Here is a 15,225-nt window from a genome sequence, read left to right as displayed (position 1 = left end):
CATTGACCACTGGCCAAGAACTTGGACATAACATCTTGGATGCCAGGTTCAGTTCTTAATACAAACTTAGCTGCAAGTCACAAAATAATGTAGCTTACAATAACCTTTGAAGATTTGATTTATCCTTTAGGGGATAAATAGTCTTGTATGATTAACTATAAGTCTGTTTTCCTCAGAACAGAAAGTGTCTTCTCACACACAGAGACACAGAGGTATATCACGGGAGCTCACAGGGTTTTAATCCCTGTTCTCCGCAGGCTCTGAAGACTCAGCATGTTTTGTATAGGAAATGTTATTTTCTGAATGAATACTTTTGCATCTCATGCATTTTTGTTCTTCACAGTCCAGTAGCATGACTGATATTATGCCATGTTGTGGAACTGCGATCCACATCAAAACATTATCGATCAGTAGGAAGCCAAAGCATCTGCTAGCAGCATGTGCTGACTGATAAAATGCTCTGTTGGTGCAAATATATAAGCAAGCAGACAGTGAAATGCGAGAGCCATAAAAGGACAACGCTCTGTTGTGTTTGCCTAAAAAACATCTGCCCACACCATGCAAACAAGGGGAGGATTGTACAGGAGATTTTGTCACTGAGAACAAAATTCTCAGCTCATCTGCAGGTACAATCAATGTCATTCTCTCCATCTCTCTCAGAATATAAATTAGGGAGGGATATTACTTTCACAGATAACATTGTCAAAAAGGTTAAAAAGGATTTAGATGTATTTTCTTACTGGTTTTATTTACTTTTTCTTTTCTTTTTTTTTGCCACAGGGGCTATTTTTTAAGGCACACATGTCATCAAAGTAGCAATTAGGTGGCCACACACATATTGATATGATCATTGAGTCAATCATTCAATGCAACTTTAACAATCGAATTGAAAGGAGAAATTTGGGGGTTACTAAAAAAAAACATACATGCTCTGTGTAATGCTGCAGCTGTCTCCCACTGGCTCCTAATCCTAATAACTGAAATATTACAGGACCCGATGATCTTAGACTGCTTAGAAAGGAGAGCAGTGACTGTCAGTCAAATGTCTTTGCTCTGCCCTCTCCAGCCCAATGCCCGTGGAGCACTGGGCTGGAGAGGAGGTGTACAGCTGTCTTTGGCTCTTAGCTGCACACTGGGTGCCAGAGACAGCTGTCAATCAGTGTTAATTTTGGCAGCAAATTTCAATTTCGTTTTAGTCTAATGCCGCGTACACACGATCATTTTTCGGCATGAAAAAAACGACGTTGCCCACACACAATCGTTTTTAAAAAATGCTCTAGCAAAGCGCAGTGACGTACAACACGTACGATGGCACTCTAAGGCTGCATTCACACTTCGTCGTACAAAATCGCGGTGTTTTGTCCCGCGAATTGCGGCGACAAATAGCAGCGTTTTGTACCGCGATTTGCGGCGACAAAACGCCGCGATTGTGAATGCAGCCTTCACCCCCTGTATGGAGATGGTTCACATCTCCTATGCCGAACGCCGAAAACCGCCTGAAAAAGAGGTCCGGGACTTTTTTTCAGGCGGCAGGCGTACGGCGTTCGGCGTGGAGATGTGAACCATCTCCATAGAGGTGCATGTGTTTTCGTCCCTCTGGCGTCTCGGGGCTGCTGCGGCGTCACACTACAGGCGACAAAACGCCTAGGTGTGAATGGGGGCTAAAGGGGAAGTTCCATGCGGATGACGCCACCCTTGGGGCTGCTTTAGCTGATTTCCTGTTAGTAAAAGACGATTCACGCTTTTCTGTCTGTTACAGCGTGATGAATTTTTTTTAACGTCGTTTTAGCCCACACGCGATAATTTTTTTCAACCTGAAAAACAACATCGTTTAAAACGTCATTAAAAAAATGCAGCATGTTCGAATTTTTTTATTGTCGTTTTTCAGAACCCGAAAAATGATGTGAAGCCCACACACGATCATTTTAAATTACATTTTTTTAAAAACATTGGGCTAGATTCACGTACCTGGGCGCATCTTTTGGCCGGCGTAGCGCATCTCATATGCGCTACGCCGACTTAAACAGGGAGCCCAGAACAGTATTCTCAAAGGGGTCGCGCCGTACGTTGCGCCGGCGTAGTGTAAATAGGCCGGTGTAAGCCCGCCTAATTCAAAGTAGACAGGTAGTGGGCGTGCTTCATTTAAATTAACCGTGACCCCATGTAAATGAGCGTCCGATCAAACGGCGCATGCTCGCGCATGCTCAGAATCACGTTGAATATACGCCCAAACATACGACGCCTCAATGCCTATGACGTGAACGTAACCTACGCACAGCCCCATTCACGTACGACTTACGTAAACGATGTAAAATTCGACGGCCGTTCCGACGTCCATACCTTTGCATGGGTAGCGCCACCTACTGTATAGCAGGGATAACTTTACGACGGAAGTACGCCTTACGTAAACGGCGTAGATTACAGTGACGGGCGCAAGTACGTTTGTGAAAAGGCGTATCTAGGTCATTTACATATCAACGGAAGCGCCCCAGCAGCCAGCGTAAATATGCACCCAAGATACAACGGCATACGGCAACTTACGTCGGTCGGCTGAAGCCAGATTTCAGGCATATCTAGGTTCCAGAATACCCCGCATAGTTACTACGGCACAACTTTTAACTTACGCAGCGTATCAATAGATACGCCAGCGTAAAAGCTTTCTGAATCTAGCCCATTGTTTTTTTCATGACGAAACATGATCGTGTGTACGTGGCATTAGTCTTATGCCGCGTACACACGGTCGTTTTTCGGCATGAAAAAAAAAACTATGTTTTTCCAACTTCATCATTAAGAACGATGTTGCCCACACACCATAATTTTTGAAAAATGATGAACAAAGCGTGGTGACGTACTACACGTACGACGGCACTCTGAAGGGGAAGTTCTATTCGCCTTTGGGCTGCTTTTAGCTGATTCCGTGTTAGTAAAAGACGATTCGCGCTTTTTTGTCTGTTACAGCGTGATGAATGTTCTTACTCCATTATGAATGGTAGTTTTACCAGAACGAGCGCTCCCGTCTCATAACGTCGTTTTAGCCCACACACGATCATTTTTTACAACCCAAAAAACAACATTTTAAAAAACGACATTAAAAAATGCAGCATGCTCGAATTTTTTTTTTGTTGTTTTTCAGAAGCCGAAAAACGATGTGAAGCCCACACACGATGATTTTAAATGACGTTTTTAAAAATGTCATTTTTTTTCATGCCGAAAAATGACCGTGTGTACGCGGCATTAGGACTGAAATGGCATTTTCGTTTTAGTCCCATTTTAGTCTTCTGGAATTGTTTTAGTTTTAGTTGTCTTTAGTCGACTAAATCTCCAGGACATTTTAGTCAACTAAAATCATTTTAGTCGACTAAAACTCATAATCTAATGGGTGTAGTTAAATTGTAATGCATTATTTAAGCATTTCTCTACAATTTCCAAACTCATCATAAACTGCTGGAGTGTAAAAATCTAATGTTATTATTTATGTTATGAAAATTTAAATTTAGTTTTAGTCTTAGTCTTTTGACTAAAAGGGCATTTTCGTTTTAGTCCCATTTTAGTTTTTTGACTAAAAGGTCATTTTAGTTTTAGTTGTATTTTAGTCATCTCAATTGTTTTAGTCGTATTTTAGTAGACTAAAGCCCTGTACACACGATCGGTTTGTCTGATGAAAACAGACCGATGGACAGTTTTCATCGGACAAACCAATCGTGTGTGGGCCCCATCGGTTTGTTTTCCATCGGTGAAAAAAAAACCATGTTTTAAATTTTTCCTATGGATAAAAAAAACGATAGAAAAAAACGATTGTCTGTGTGGAAGTCCATCGGTCAAAAATCCATGCATGCTCAGAATCAAGTCGACGCATGCTTGGAAGCATTGAACTTCATTTAGTAGTGTTTTACGTCACCGCGTATTGGCACGGTCGGATTTTTGACTGATGGTGTGTAGGCAAGACTGATGAAAGTCAGATTCATTGGATATTCGGCGAAAACATCCATCGGAATAGATTCCATCAGATATTCCATTATGTGTACGAGGCTTAAAATGGTATTAAGTTAGTTGACTAAAAAGGTTTTAGTCGATTTTAGTCGACTAAATGAACACTGCTGTCAATCAGATCAAAATGGTCGGAATCCTTCCAGAGCCAGGAGTGGCTCTGTGATGTCAGCTAACAGCCGACTTTAGCCCACTGTGAGCAGATTGTGAGTCACAAGAGTAATCAGCTAAGTGTACTCCTGTGACCCAGAATATAGTATGACCAAAAAAAGCTTTGGCCACACTTCTCTTTAAATAAGAATGATAAAGCAGAGACCCTGCATTTAATTTAAAGGATAAGTTCACCTTTTGAAAAAAAATATTAATGCACATTTTTTTGCAGGTAAAAAAACTAAATGCATTTAATTTGTAAAGCAGGACTCTTGCAGACTGTCAGTGTAAGCTGTCTGCTCGTACCTCATATGGGAAGGCAGTTACACTGTCAGGATATAACTTACCGAAGCCAAGATGCCAAGGGCGGCTCACCTTTGCGACCTGATGCGATCCGCCCTCTGGATTTTGGGACAGAGGGTAGGACGCAACAGGAGGCACCAGGACCAGTGGCAGGAGGAGATCCAAGGTAAACCGGAAACTGGATCGCAGAAGCACACTGGAGACTGTAGCGGATGACACAGGAAACAGTCCTAAATAGCAGGTGCACACAGGGAACAAGACTGAAGGAAAAAACAGGAACAAGCCGGAGTCAGGGGCTGAAGCAAGCGGTGTATCCAAAAGTCCAAAGCCGAGGGTCATGGATTACAGAGATCAGAGAGTCCAAGTTCAAGCCGAGGTCAAGGTAAACAGAAGGCGATAATCCAGGAAACAGGCCAGGAGTCAGGTAACGAGATATCCAAAGAGTATTCAGCAGAAAGGTAATCCAAAAAGCTGTTTACGAACCAGCAATTTGCAAAGAGGAAGGGGCTGGCTTCAGAACCAGGCTCCGACGGACAGCAAGAAGAATAACACTGAGCAGTGGCTCAGAGGCAAAGACCTGGACCAGCAATGGAGAGGTCCTGGGTTCGATTCCACCCAGAGCCAACTGGGGAATGTGACCGTTAAAGGTTAATGCCCTAACATACACAATGCCAAGAAGAATCAATAAACTACCTAGAGTGCTTAACAGTGCGCTGGTAGTTCATTGAGAACTACAAGCCAAAAGCTACAAAGGCTGTCAGTGCTACATTCACATAACCCTGTGAATAAATGACGCAGTCCTGTGGGCGAAGACCAACACAGCCATGCTCTTTTCAAATAGTGACAGCTGGTGGGGGAGAAGATCCCTGGCCTGTTGTCACAGGGAGTGTGGGGATCAGGGAAAGACTGCAGGAGCGGGAAAATGTTACATGTTCCACTCTAAAAACAGGTAGAACATGTTTCCAAATGTGAACTTACCATTTAATTGATTTTGTAAGCTCTCGAGTGATTTTGGCAATGGAAAGTCGATTGGCTGTGGAAGAATTTTATCTATCATTTATGATCAATCAAATGAATATTAGTGTGTGTGTCATCAGTAATGTGATCATAATACAGATCGATTATTTTACTTTTTAATAGATTGTATTTTCAGTCAATACTGTATATGTTGGATATTTAAATATATAAATCGATAAAGAATTGCTTGTTTAAGATTGCTCATACCAAGAGAGATTAAAAAACAATACATATATAGCTTTATTACGATTATAGGCCACATAAGACTAATGCCCGGTACACACAATTCGATTATCGGACGAATGATCGTCCGTTTTTTTTTTTGTATGCTAATCTCACGTCGAATCTGATGAGTTTACTAAAGTCACGAAAATTCTTGTACGCAGAATAAAAAATGGGAAGTGATGTCATGTGTTGTAATGCATTTGTATTGCATTTTCGAACGACAGCTGTACTGATTAACCACTTAAGCCCCGGACCTTTAGGCAGCTAAATGCCCAGGCCAGGTTTTGCTATTCGGCACTGTGTCGCTTTAACAGACAATTGCGCGGTCGTGTGACGTGGCTCCCAAACAAAATTGATGTCCTTTTTTTCCCCCACAAATAGAGCTTTCTTTTGGTGGTATTTGATCACCTCTGCTGTTTTTATTTTTTGCGCTATAAACAAAAATAGAGTGACAATTTTGAAAAAAAAAACAATATTTTTTACTTTTTGCTATAATAAATATACCCCAAAAACATATATAACATTTTTTTTCCTCAGTTTAGGCCGATACGTATTCTTCTACCTATTTTTGGTAAAAAAAATCGCAATAAGCGTTTATCGATTGGTTTGCGCAAAATGTATAGCGTTTACAAAATAGGGGATAGTTTTATTGCATTTTTAGTAATTTTTTTTTTTACTACTAATGGCGGCGATCAGCAATTTTTTTCATGACTGCGACATTATGGCGGACACTTCGGACAATTTTGACACATTTTTGGGACCATTGTCATTTTCACAGCAAAAAATGCATTTAAATTGCATTGTTTATTGTGAAAATTACAGTTGCAGTTTGGGAGTTAACCACCGGGGGCGCGCTGAAGGAGTTATGCTTCACCTAGTGTGTGTTTACAACTGTAGGGGTGTGTGGCTGTAGGTCTGACATCATCGATCGTGTCTCCCTATAAAAGGGATGACACGATCGATGCTGCCGCCACAGTGAAGTTCTTCAGCTCCGGGGAGCGATCGCGAGGGGGCGGCTAGAAACGAATAGCCGCGCCCTCGTCCCGGATCGCTCCCCCTGGGTTTCCCACCGCCGCATGTACCGGGGGGGTCCCGATCGGACCCCCAACCCGCGGAAAGGCAGGGACGTACATGTACGCCGATATGCCTGTACGTGCCATTCTGTGGACGTACATATACATGAGACGGTCGTTAAGCGGTTAAACGAAAATCGTACGATCTGGCATCGTACGAAAAAGAAATTTGTACATGTCCTATAGAATAAAATCGGATGAACTGTCCTGATCGATCTCTCGGAAGCTCTATACTAATGATTCGATTATCGTATGATCGCTTCGAAAGCTGCATTTTTCGTACAATTTCGGATCGTGTGTACGGGGCTTAAGCAGCAAACTTATCTTTTATTGCTTGTCAGAGTCATTCAAAACAATTACAGAGCCATCACATTCAAACTAGTGGTTTTCAAACTAAGATTTATTGGAAAATCCATACCTACACTATGGACAGGCACTATCATTTCTCCTTGGCACATGAAAGTGTCCTCTCCAGTTCTCTGGGAATTGTGACAGCTGTGCAACAATATGTGGAGTATGTCAATAGTCTACTACTTACAAATATAGCGCTGGCTGGGCTCTTTTAAATCTGCCCAGTAGAGCACTCCACCTGCACAGACATTTTTTTCCTCCACTGCTTCATAGACAGACAGGTAGAAAGAAGAGAGCCAGAATAACTGCTGATTGGCTGTCACTGTAGCCAAGGGACTATACTCACGCATGCCAACAGGGTAGGAGGAATCAGTTTGTCTAGTGTCATGTTGTTCCAGTGTCTTGTCGTTCCAATGTCCCGGGTGTTCCAGTGGTTCAAATTCCTACTTACTACTCCATTACTATGAGAGGACCATATGTTGCTGTGACTTGCAGAGGAATGATCTCCAATGCAGGTTTATGAAGTAAGCCCAAGGCCTGGTGGGCTATGTTTCACTTGACTCCACACTTTATTTTTTTTATTACCACCCTTAGTGTGAGAGCAAATCCAGAACCTCATAATAACCACAAGGACTTCATCGCAGTAACATCTTGTTCAGAGGCCTGCTGGGCACCCTAGTCTGTTACTGTTGCCATTGTCACTACCTACGAAGAGTTTGCCAAGGCAGACTTAGCAGTGGATTACAGATCCCCCCTTTGGGGTAGGAGCTCTCCACCACAATGGCCCTAACGACTGCTTTTAGTATGCCACTGGACAGTATAGACAGGGCCTGTGATTTAGTAGTCAAGATACATTGTTCTTGATACTGTAGCAATTTTCTGTTGTTCCTACTGAGCTAGTGTTTCTTTACTTCGGCCTGGTGTGTTCTGGCTGGAGGGGAATGAAAGGCACAAGAATACTCTGACTTGGTTAATGTGTAACACTGTATTAGTGTTACTGTTACTCATTGTTTCTTAAACAACTTTTCTCTGTAGGGCTTTACCTCTCTAAAAAGGTAGTGGTCACTTGGATCCACGTACAGGGTGGGTCATCACTGGTACAAGGCAGAGGGACCCAAACACAAATAATTCTGGATTTCATGCAACTGTTGTGTGTTTCTGTAGCTGAGGGAAATGCCCTGCTTAGAAATAGGCTTGAAGAGTCTTCATAGAATCAAAAAGGATTGAACTCATAGGCACAGAAGCATAGCTTTATCCCCAGAAAGGAGCCAAGCCCCTTTGCTCTACACTTTACCATTATCTATATTCAATAACCCACTTTAGGGACTTACATTTAAAGCTGAAATTCAGACACACAGCTGTATAGACAAATTGTATTTTTGTTCAGCCAGTTCTATGATGTACACAGCTCTGCCACACCGCACACAGATCGATTTGGCAGTAGGGAAGACCCATTTTTTCTTGGCTGCAATTTAGCAACACTTTAAGGTCTCATTGTCACCCCTACCCTGTGACTGTAGCTCATCTTTTTGTCACTCTGCTATATCCTCCTATTAGCATGAACCTTGCACTGCAGCACACCTGTTTGGCTCCTTGTGCTGTTGCTCACTCCCTAAATCTGCTGTACATGGACTGCAAGAGGCTGATACCTGGTCAGGTGAAAACAAATTAGCATTAATGTGTGTCTTTTATATCTGCTTGATGTTAAGGCTGGGTTCACACTGGTACGACAAACGCTCTGACATTGGGAGCTTATGACGTGTGAAAATCAATGTTGCCCTATGGAAGCCGTCTTAACTGGTCTGACACAAGTCAGTGCGACTTTGAAAATGCTCCATGCACTACTTTGGTTCAACTTTGATCCTACTTCATTGAATATCACTGAAGTCGGATCAAAGTCTGATCGGCGTCTTGCATTCTCCGAAGTTGGCATGCGACTTGTGCTCTGATGATCTTGAAAGGGAACTCCACGCTACATTTAAAAAAAAGAAAGGGCATGGGTTCCTCCTCCAAGAGCATACCAGGCCCTCCGGTCTGGTATGGATTTTAAGGGGAAAACACCCTACGCAGAGAAAACGGTGTGTGGGTCCCCCCAAAGGCCCCCCACCCTATGTGAATGAGTATGGGGTACATTGTATCCCTACCCATTCACCTAAAAAAGTGTCAAAAATAAAACGCAGTACACAGGTTTTTAAAGTAATTTATTAAGCAGCTCCGGGGGTCTCTTCCGACTTCTTCTCCCCTCTCTGGTTCTTCTGCCTCCTCTGCTGATGTCTTCTCCCCTCTCTGTTTCTTCTTCCCTCTCCAGCTCTTCTCCGCTCTCTCTCTGGTTCTTCTCCTTTTGTCCGCTGTCTTAGGCCCCATACACACGAGAGGATTTATCCGCAGATACGGTCCAGCGGACCGTATCCGCGGATAAATCCTCTCGAGGATTTCAGAAGATTTCTATGCGATGGCGTGTACACACCATCGCATTGAAATCCGCGCTGAAATCCTCTGCCGATGACGTGTCGCGCCGTCGCCGCTATTATGACGCAGCGACGGGCGCGACGCTGTCATATAAGGAATTCCACGCATGCGTCAAATCATTACGACGCGTGCGGGGAATCCCTATGGACGGATGGATCCGGTAAGTCTGTACAGACGAGCGGATCCATCCGTTGGAATGGATTCCAGCAGATGGATTTGTTGAGCATGTCAGCAAATATCCATCTGCTGGAAATCCATCCCAGGGGAGATTTATCTGCGAATAAATATCCGACGGAGTGTACACACCATAGGATCTATCCGCAGAAACCCATTTGCTGGGATTTATCTGCGGATAGATTCTATGGTGTGTATGGGGCCTTAGGCTGGATTCACACCAATGCAGTTTTAGTGCTTTTTGCATTTTGCAGATTTGCACTACAGTCCATTTAACACATTTTTTTTTTTTTTTTAAAGTAGCGTGGAGTTCCCCCTAAAGATTCATACCAGACACAGTGCCTGGTACTGTTGGGGATCGGAGTCAGTTCATTGAAGTCGGATGCATGTTGGACTTCAAGTCGCAGGGCAAAGTCAGATCCAAAGTAGTACGACTGTTGTGTCTTACCAGTGTGAACCCGGCCTAAGCTTTAAAAAAATAGGTTTTTCAGGTTACCCAGAACAGGTATCTGGATGCCACTGTGACCTCTGTTCCCATTTTCCTATAGCTGCATATTTTATTTTATAGTTGCAACTGTGTCTATTTCTTTTCATAAAAAAAAAGGATGATCTCAGCAGATCTTTTTCATTATGACCAAACTTATCAGATTGTTGCTAATGGTACAACTGATTTGACTGTCAAAGTGGTCATGTATGGCCAGCCTAATTTATTTCACATGTGTTTATTATCATCGGGGAAAATTATCATGTGGTCTTAAAAATCCACAGATATTTTTTGAAATCTAGTTACCAAAATACAGGGCCAGATTCTCATAGAATCGGCAGCGGCGTAGTGTAAGCCATTTACACCACGCCACCGCAACTTACTGGAGCAAGTGCTGTATTCTCCAAGCACTTGCTCCGTAATTTGCGGCGGCGTAGTGTAAATGGCCCGGCGTATGGCCGCGTAATTCAAAGGGGGCGGCTTGTATTCAAATTAAGCGTGCCCCCGCGCCGATCGAACTGCGCATGCAGGGGTAACCTTACACTTACGGAAACGACGTAAACGACGCGGCGCAAAATTTGTTCGGGAATCGTCGTATCAGGCTCATTTGCATAGTCAAATGAGAACTGAACGTAAACGCCACCTAGCGGCCAGCGTCTAATTACATCAAAGATCCGACGGTGTAAGTGACTTACACCTGTCGGATCTACGCCGTATCTATGCGAAAATGATTCTAGGAATCATACGCATAGATACCCGGGGCCAAAAACAGAGATACGACGGTGTTTCCTGAGACACACTGTTGTATCTCTTCTGAGAATCTGGCCCAGAATATGTAAACAAATGGGTAATTAAAAAGGCCGTCAAATAACTACCACCACTGCGCTCGACTAGAAAGAATAGAATTGACTGGATGAATAAGTCACATGACGAAACATGTCGGGGGCGTGGTCATCTTATCACAATCTGAACTAACGTGAATACTTAGAAGTGTGGCGTTTTTTGAGCTTGCTGTGGAACCAGGAAGGAGTTTTTTGAAGACTGTAAGCGGTCCGAGGGCTGTGAGTACTCCTATGCTGATTGAGGGTCCGCCGTGACCACTAGCTCACCTGCAAGGAATATTGGATTACACCTTTGTGATTTGGAGTGATACATGCTTGGTTAAAGAGTTTGTTTGTGAGTGTATAATTTGAAGATTTTACGCATGGTATTTTATTAAAACTGGTTTACAGTATTACACTATTGTGGATTTTCTTTTATTATTTATGTGGATACAATTTTGGATTGCACTATTTGGAACGGATCTCTTATCAATACATCTGAATGGTCCTGGTTTAAGCTTTTACGCCAAACACAAGAGTGTGAGGCCTATCGTTCTGGTGAGTGCGTTTTTCTGAAGGGTGGAGGATTCACTGAACACTGTGGTGTGGTGGAAGAATCTGAGGAAGAGATCAACACTTAGGCACTTTATTTTTGTCACCTTTAAACACTTATTTTATTCACAGGTTTTTGATAATCATTTATCCGTCCGATCATCTGTGTGTGGTTATTGTACACTTTAATGTGTTGTGATCATCATTACACTGTCATTTTGTGTGTATACACTTTTGTTTAGTTTAGTTTTAAGCGCTGCTTTATATATTTAACCACTTATTTCCTTTAAGCAGGTGTTAGTGCACTTTCATATATATTTTGTCAAAATACAGAATAATTTGTACTGTGCATATGTTCACAATATGTTTTAATATAGGGATACATATACAGGGTATTGTATATATTTTAAAAATAGCTTGCTGTGCTAAATTTAATTTTAGATTCAGTTCTTGCAAGAAACAAATAAGGATAGTGTACATTTTAATAAACCATTTTATGCACTTGTAAATTATTCATGCTTTGTTTTCATTTGTAATCACTGGATACAAAGACATCAGCTACTTGGCTGCATGGTTATTGACATTATTGTGTTTTTCTGCTTAGTATGGCAATGTTATAATTCCTGAACACAAAATCCCATACATAAGTCACCAGCTTCCAGAATCGTAAAATAAACCGATCCTGGGTAGAAAAAAAAAGAAAGAAAATCAAAAAACTACTTTTGCAGTCTTGGAGAAATTGACGTGAGTTACAGCAGTGCCCCTTGTTACATTTCTTCTGTAGTTGAGAGTCTGACCAGTCACTGCTTCACCGTCAACTTCAAATCCAAGCCATGGCCAGGGCTGAGTTTTGTAAGAGACAGAGGCACTGATGGTTACCCCTACTTAATCACACATTACCCACCTTTGGTTGCTGTTAAAAAAAAAAACTTTCTTAAAATGAGCTCCCAAATTTATCAACAAGATCTGTTTCATAACATCAAAATACTCTGCAGTACAAGATGCCTTCTTTCATGCCTGCAAAGAGTGTCCGTTATTATAAGGGATACTGCTAAATGCCAGTAGACCAGACTACCAGACTAGAGTGGAGTCAAATGAATAGCTGTTTAAAGTGACCCAGCATTTTATTAATTAAGTACAAAGCATTTTTTTTACCTGAGCAGCCAGGCCCAAGCACACTTGTACTGTGGCAGGTAAGGAACCATGGTCTTGTGTAAGCTCTGACCCAGTTTTAGCTGGGGCTGTTGACATCAGATGCACAATGGTGCCACCCAGCAGCAGTCTTAAGCCCCATACACACTATCAGTTTTCCTGCAGGTTTTTGTCTTCAGATTTGCCAAAACCATGTAGTGCAAGGGCCTGCCTGATTGCATACAAATTGAAACTCTTGAGGTTTGACCTCATATTAGATGGTTTTGGTAAATCTGAAGAGAAAAACCTGCAGGAAAACTGATTGTGTGTATGAGGCTTTTAGATGTCTACACACTGTAGGCTGGTATAGGTAAATAACATGCAAAAAATATGTTAAAAAATACCTTGTAAAACAACCCATTCAGTTTAAAATATATGATCACATAATCTTTGTTCTAAGCTGCATAAGGGGCTTAGAGAGAAGGGGGTGGAGAACAGTACACTGGCCTTTGACGGTGAGTGGCCCTGTAAGAGGGGTGTGTCAGCAAAAGTCTGGTCATGGAAGAACAGGAAGTCTGTTCTCTCAGCACAGCTATAAAACTGGCCATGCTGGGATCAATGTGCTCTCATGTCTAGCGTAGTCAGTTTGAAATTGGAAAGCAGGAGGACTGTTAGAATAACCAAGTATTTCACACAAAGAAAGAAATAAAAAGAGAACAGGGGAGAGTAAATTAGGGAGAAAAAACAGCTACATAATGTATTGATACCTTTATTAATCGCTAGCTGACCAGCCGCCGCAGTTATACTGTGGCAGGTTGGCACGGCTGTGCAAATCGCAGAGCTGTATGTCGCTCCTTTAAGACATCATAGCAGGCGTTCACACGCCGATGCGTATGCGCACACCGCATGTCCCCAGAGCCGATGTGCGTGGCCAGTTTTTGCGATGACCGTTGAGCACCCGCGATTGCTCTTGACAGCGAGAACTGGATATCTGTGTGTGTAAACACAAAAATCCTGCGTGGAGAGGAGACAGATCATGTGTTCATACTAAGTATGAACACCGATCAGTCTCCTCCCCTAGTCAGTCACATCCCCCCTACAGTTAGAACACACCTAGGGAACACAGTTAACCCCTTGATCGTCCCATAGTGTTACCCCCTTCCCTGCCAGTGACATTTATACAGTAATCAGTGGCTATATTTAGCTCTGTATAAATGTCAATGGTCCCAAAATAGTGTCAAAAGTGTCCGATTTGTCCTCCGTAATGTCACAGTCCTGATAAAAATCGCAGATCGCCGCCATTACTAGTAAAAAAAAATAATAATAATAAAAATGCCATAAATCTATCCCCTATTTTGTAGAGACAAAACAATCAATATATGCTTATTGCGATTTCTTTACCAAAAATATGTAGAAGAATATATATCAGTCTAAACTAAAGACATTTTTTTTTAACTTGCTTTTAGTTATTTATTATAGCAAAAAGTACTGTTTTTTTCAAAATTGTCAGTCTTTTTTTGTTTATATAATTGTCAGTTAAAGCGCCACAGTGCGTATTGCAAAAAATGGCATGGTCAGGAAGGGGCAATTCCTTTCGGGGCTGAAGTGGTTAAAAAGCAGACAATATTGCACTCACAAGCAGTGCCGATCCTGACCTCCCTGGGGCCCTAAGCAAAATGACATGTCACATTAAAGTTGAGAAGCGGGGGGGCTGTCGAAAATGACATGTCACATTAAAGATTAAAGTTGAGAAGCGGGGGGAGGGGGTGTTCTGCTGTCGGAAATGACATCTTACATTAAATTGAGAAGCGGAGGGTGCTGACTTCTTAACTCTTCTCCCATGCAGCCAGTGAGTTAAAAAGCGGGAGGGGCTGAAAATGACTTCTCATCAGACGGGGCCTTTTGTAATTTGGGGGGCACTCCGCAGCTTTGCGGGGCTCTAAGTGGCTTGCATAGTGAGCCTATAGGGCGGATCGGCCCTGCTCACAAGTGTGGATACAGGAGGCACAAGTTGACAGGGGTGAGAGTGGAAATTATTCCTCAGCGGTGGTGTCTGAACTTCATACCACCATTCCTGTAGAGTCTGCAGCACAATCTGCTCATAGCGGTGGCTGCAGAGGCTTTATACTGGTCACAAGACTCTGAGGCTGAGCTTTCTTTTATGTACCCTCTGTTTCCATGCTTGTGAGTGCAATATTTACTGTCTGTTTTGATGCGCTTTTTGCACCCTTGTTTTACCCTCCTCTGTTAAACAATGTCCTTTGGATTCCCAGTCCAGTTTTAAGTGGCAGCAAGGGCGCATAGTAAGTGACAGCTTTCTTATGTTTAGCACATAGTTATACCTCCAGGTACTGTGATTTAGATACAGAGCGTACCTGTAAATACAGTATGATGTAATACAGTATCATTTAATACCTTGTCGCATTTGCAATTTTTTTATTCGATTTTTCACACACAAAGGGCCAGATTCAGAGACATCTGCGGCGGC

This window comes from Rana temporaria, chromosome 4 (assembly GCF_905171775.1).
Source record: "Rana temporaria chromosome 4, aRanTem1.1, whole genome shotgun sequence".
Lineage (NCBI taxonomy): Eukaryota > Metazoa > Chordata > Amphibia > Anura > Ranidae > Rana > Rana temporaria.
The sequence above is the reverse complement of the archived record's forward strand: the minus strand, read 5'-3'. Positions refer to the sequence as shown.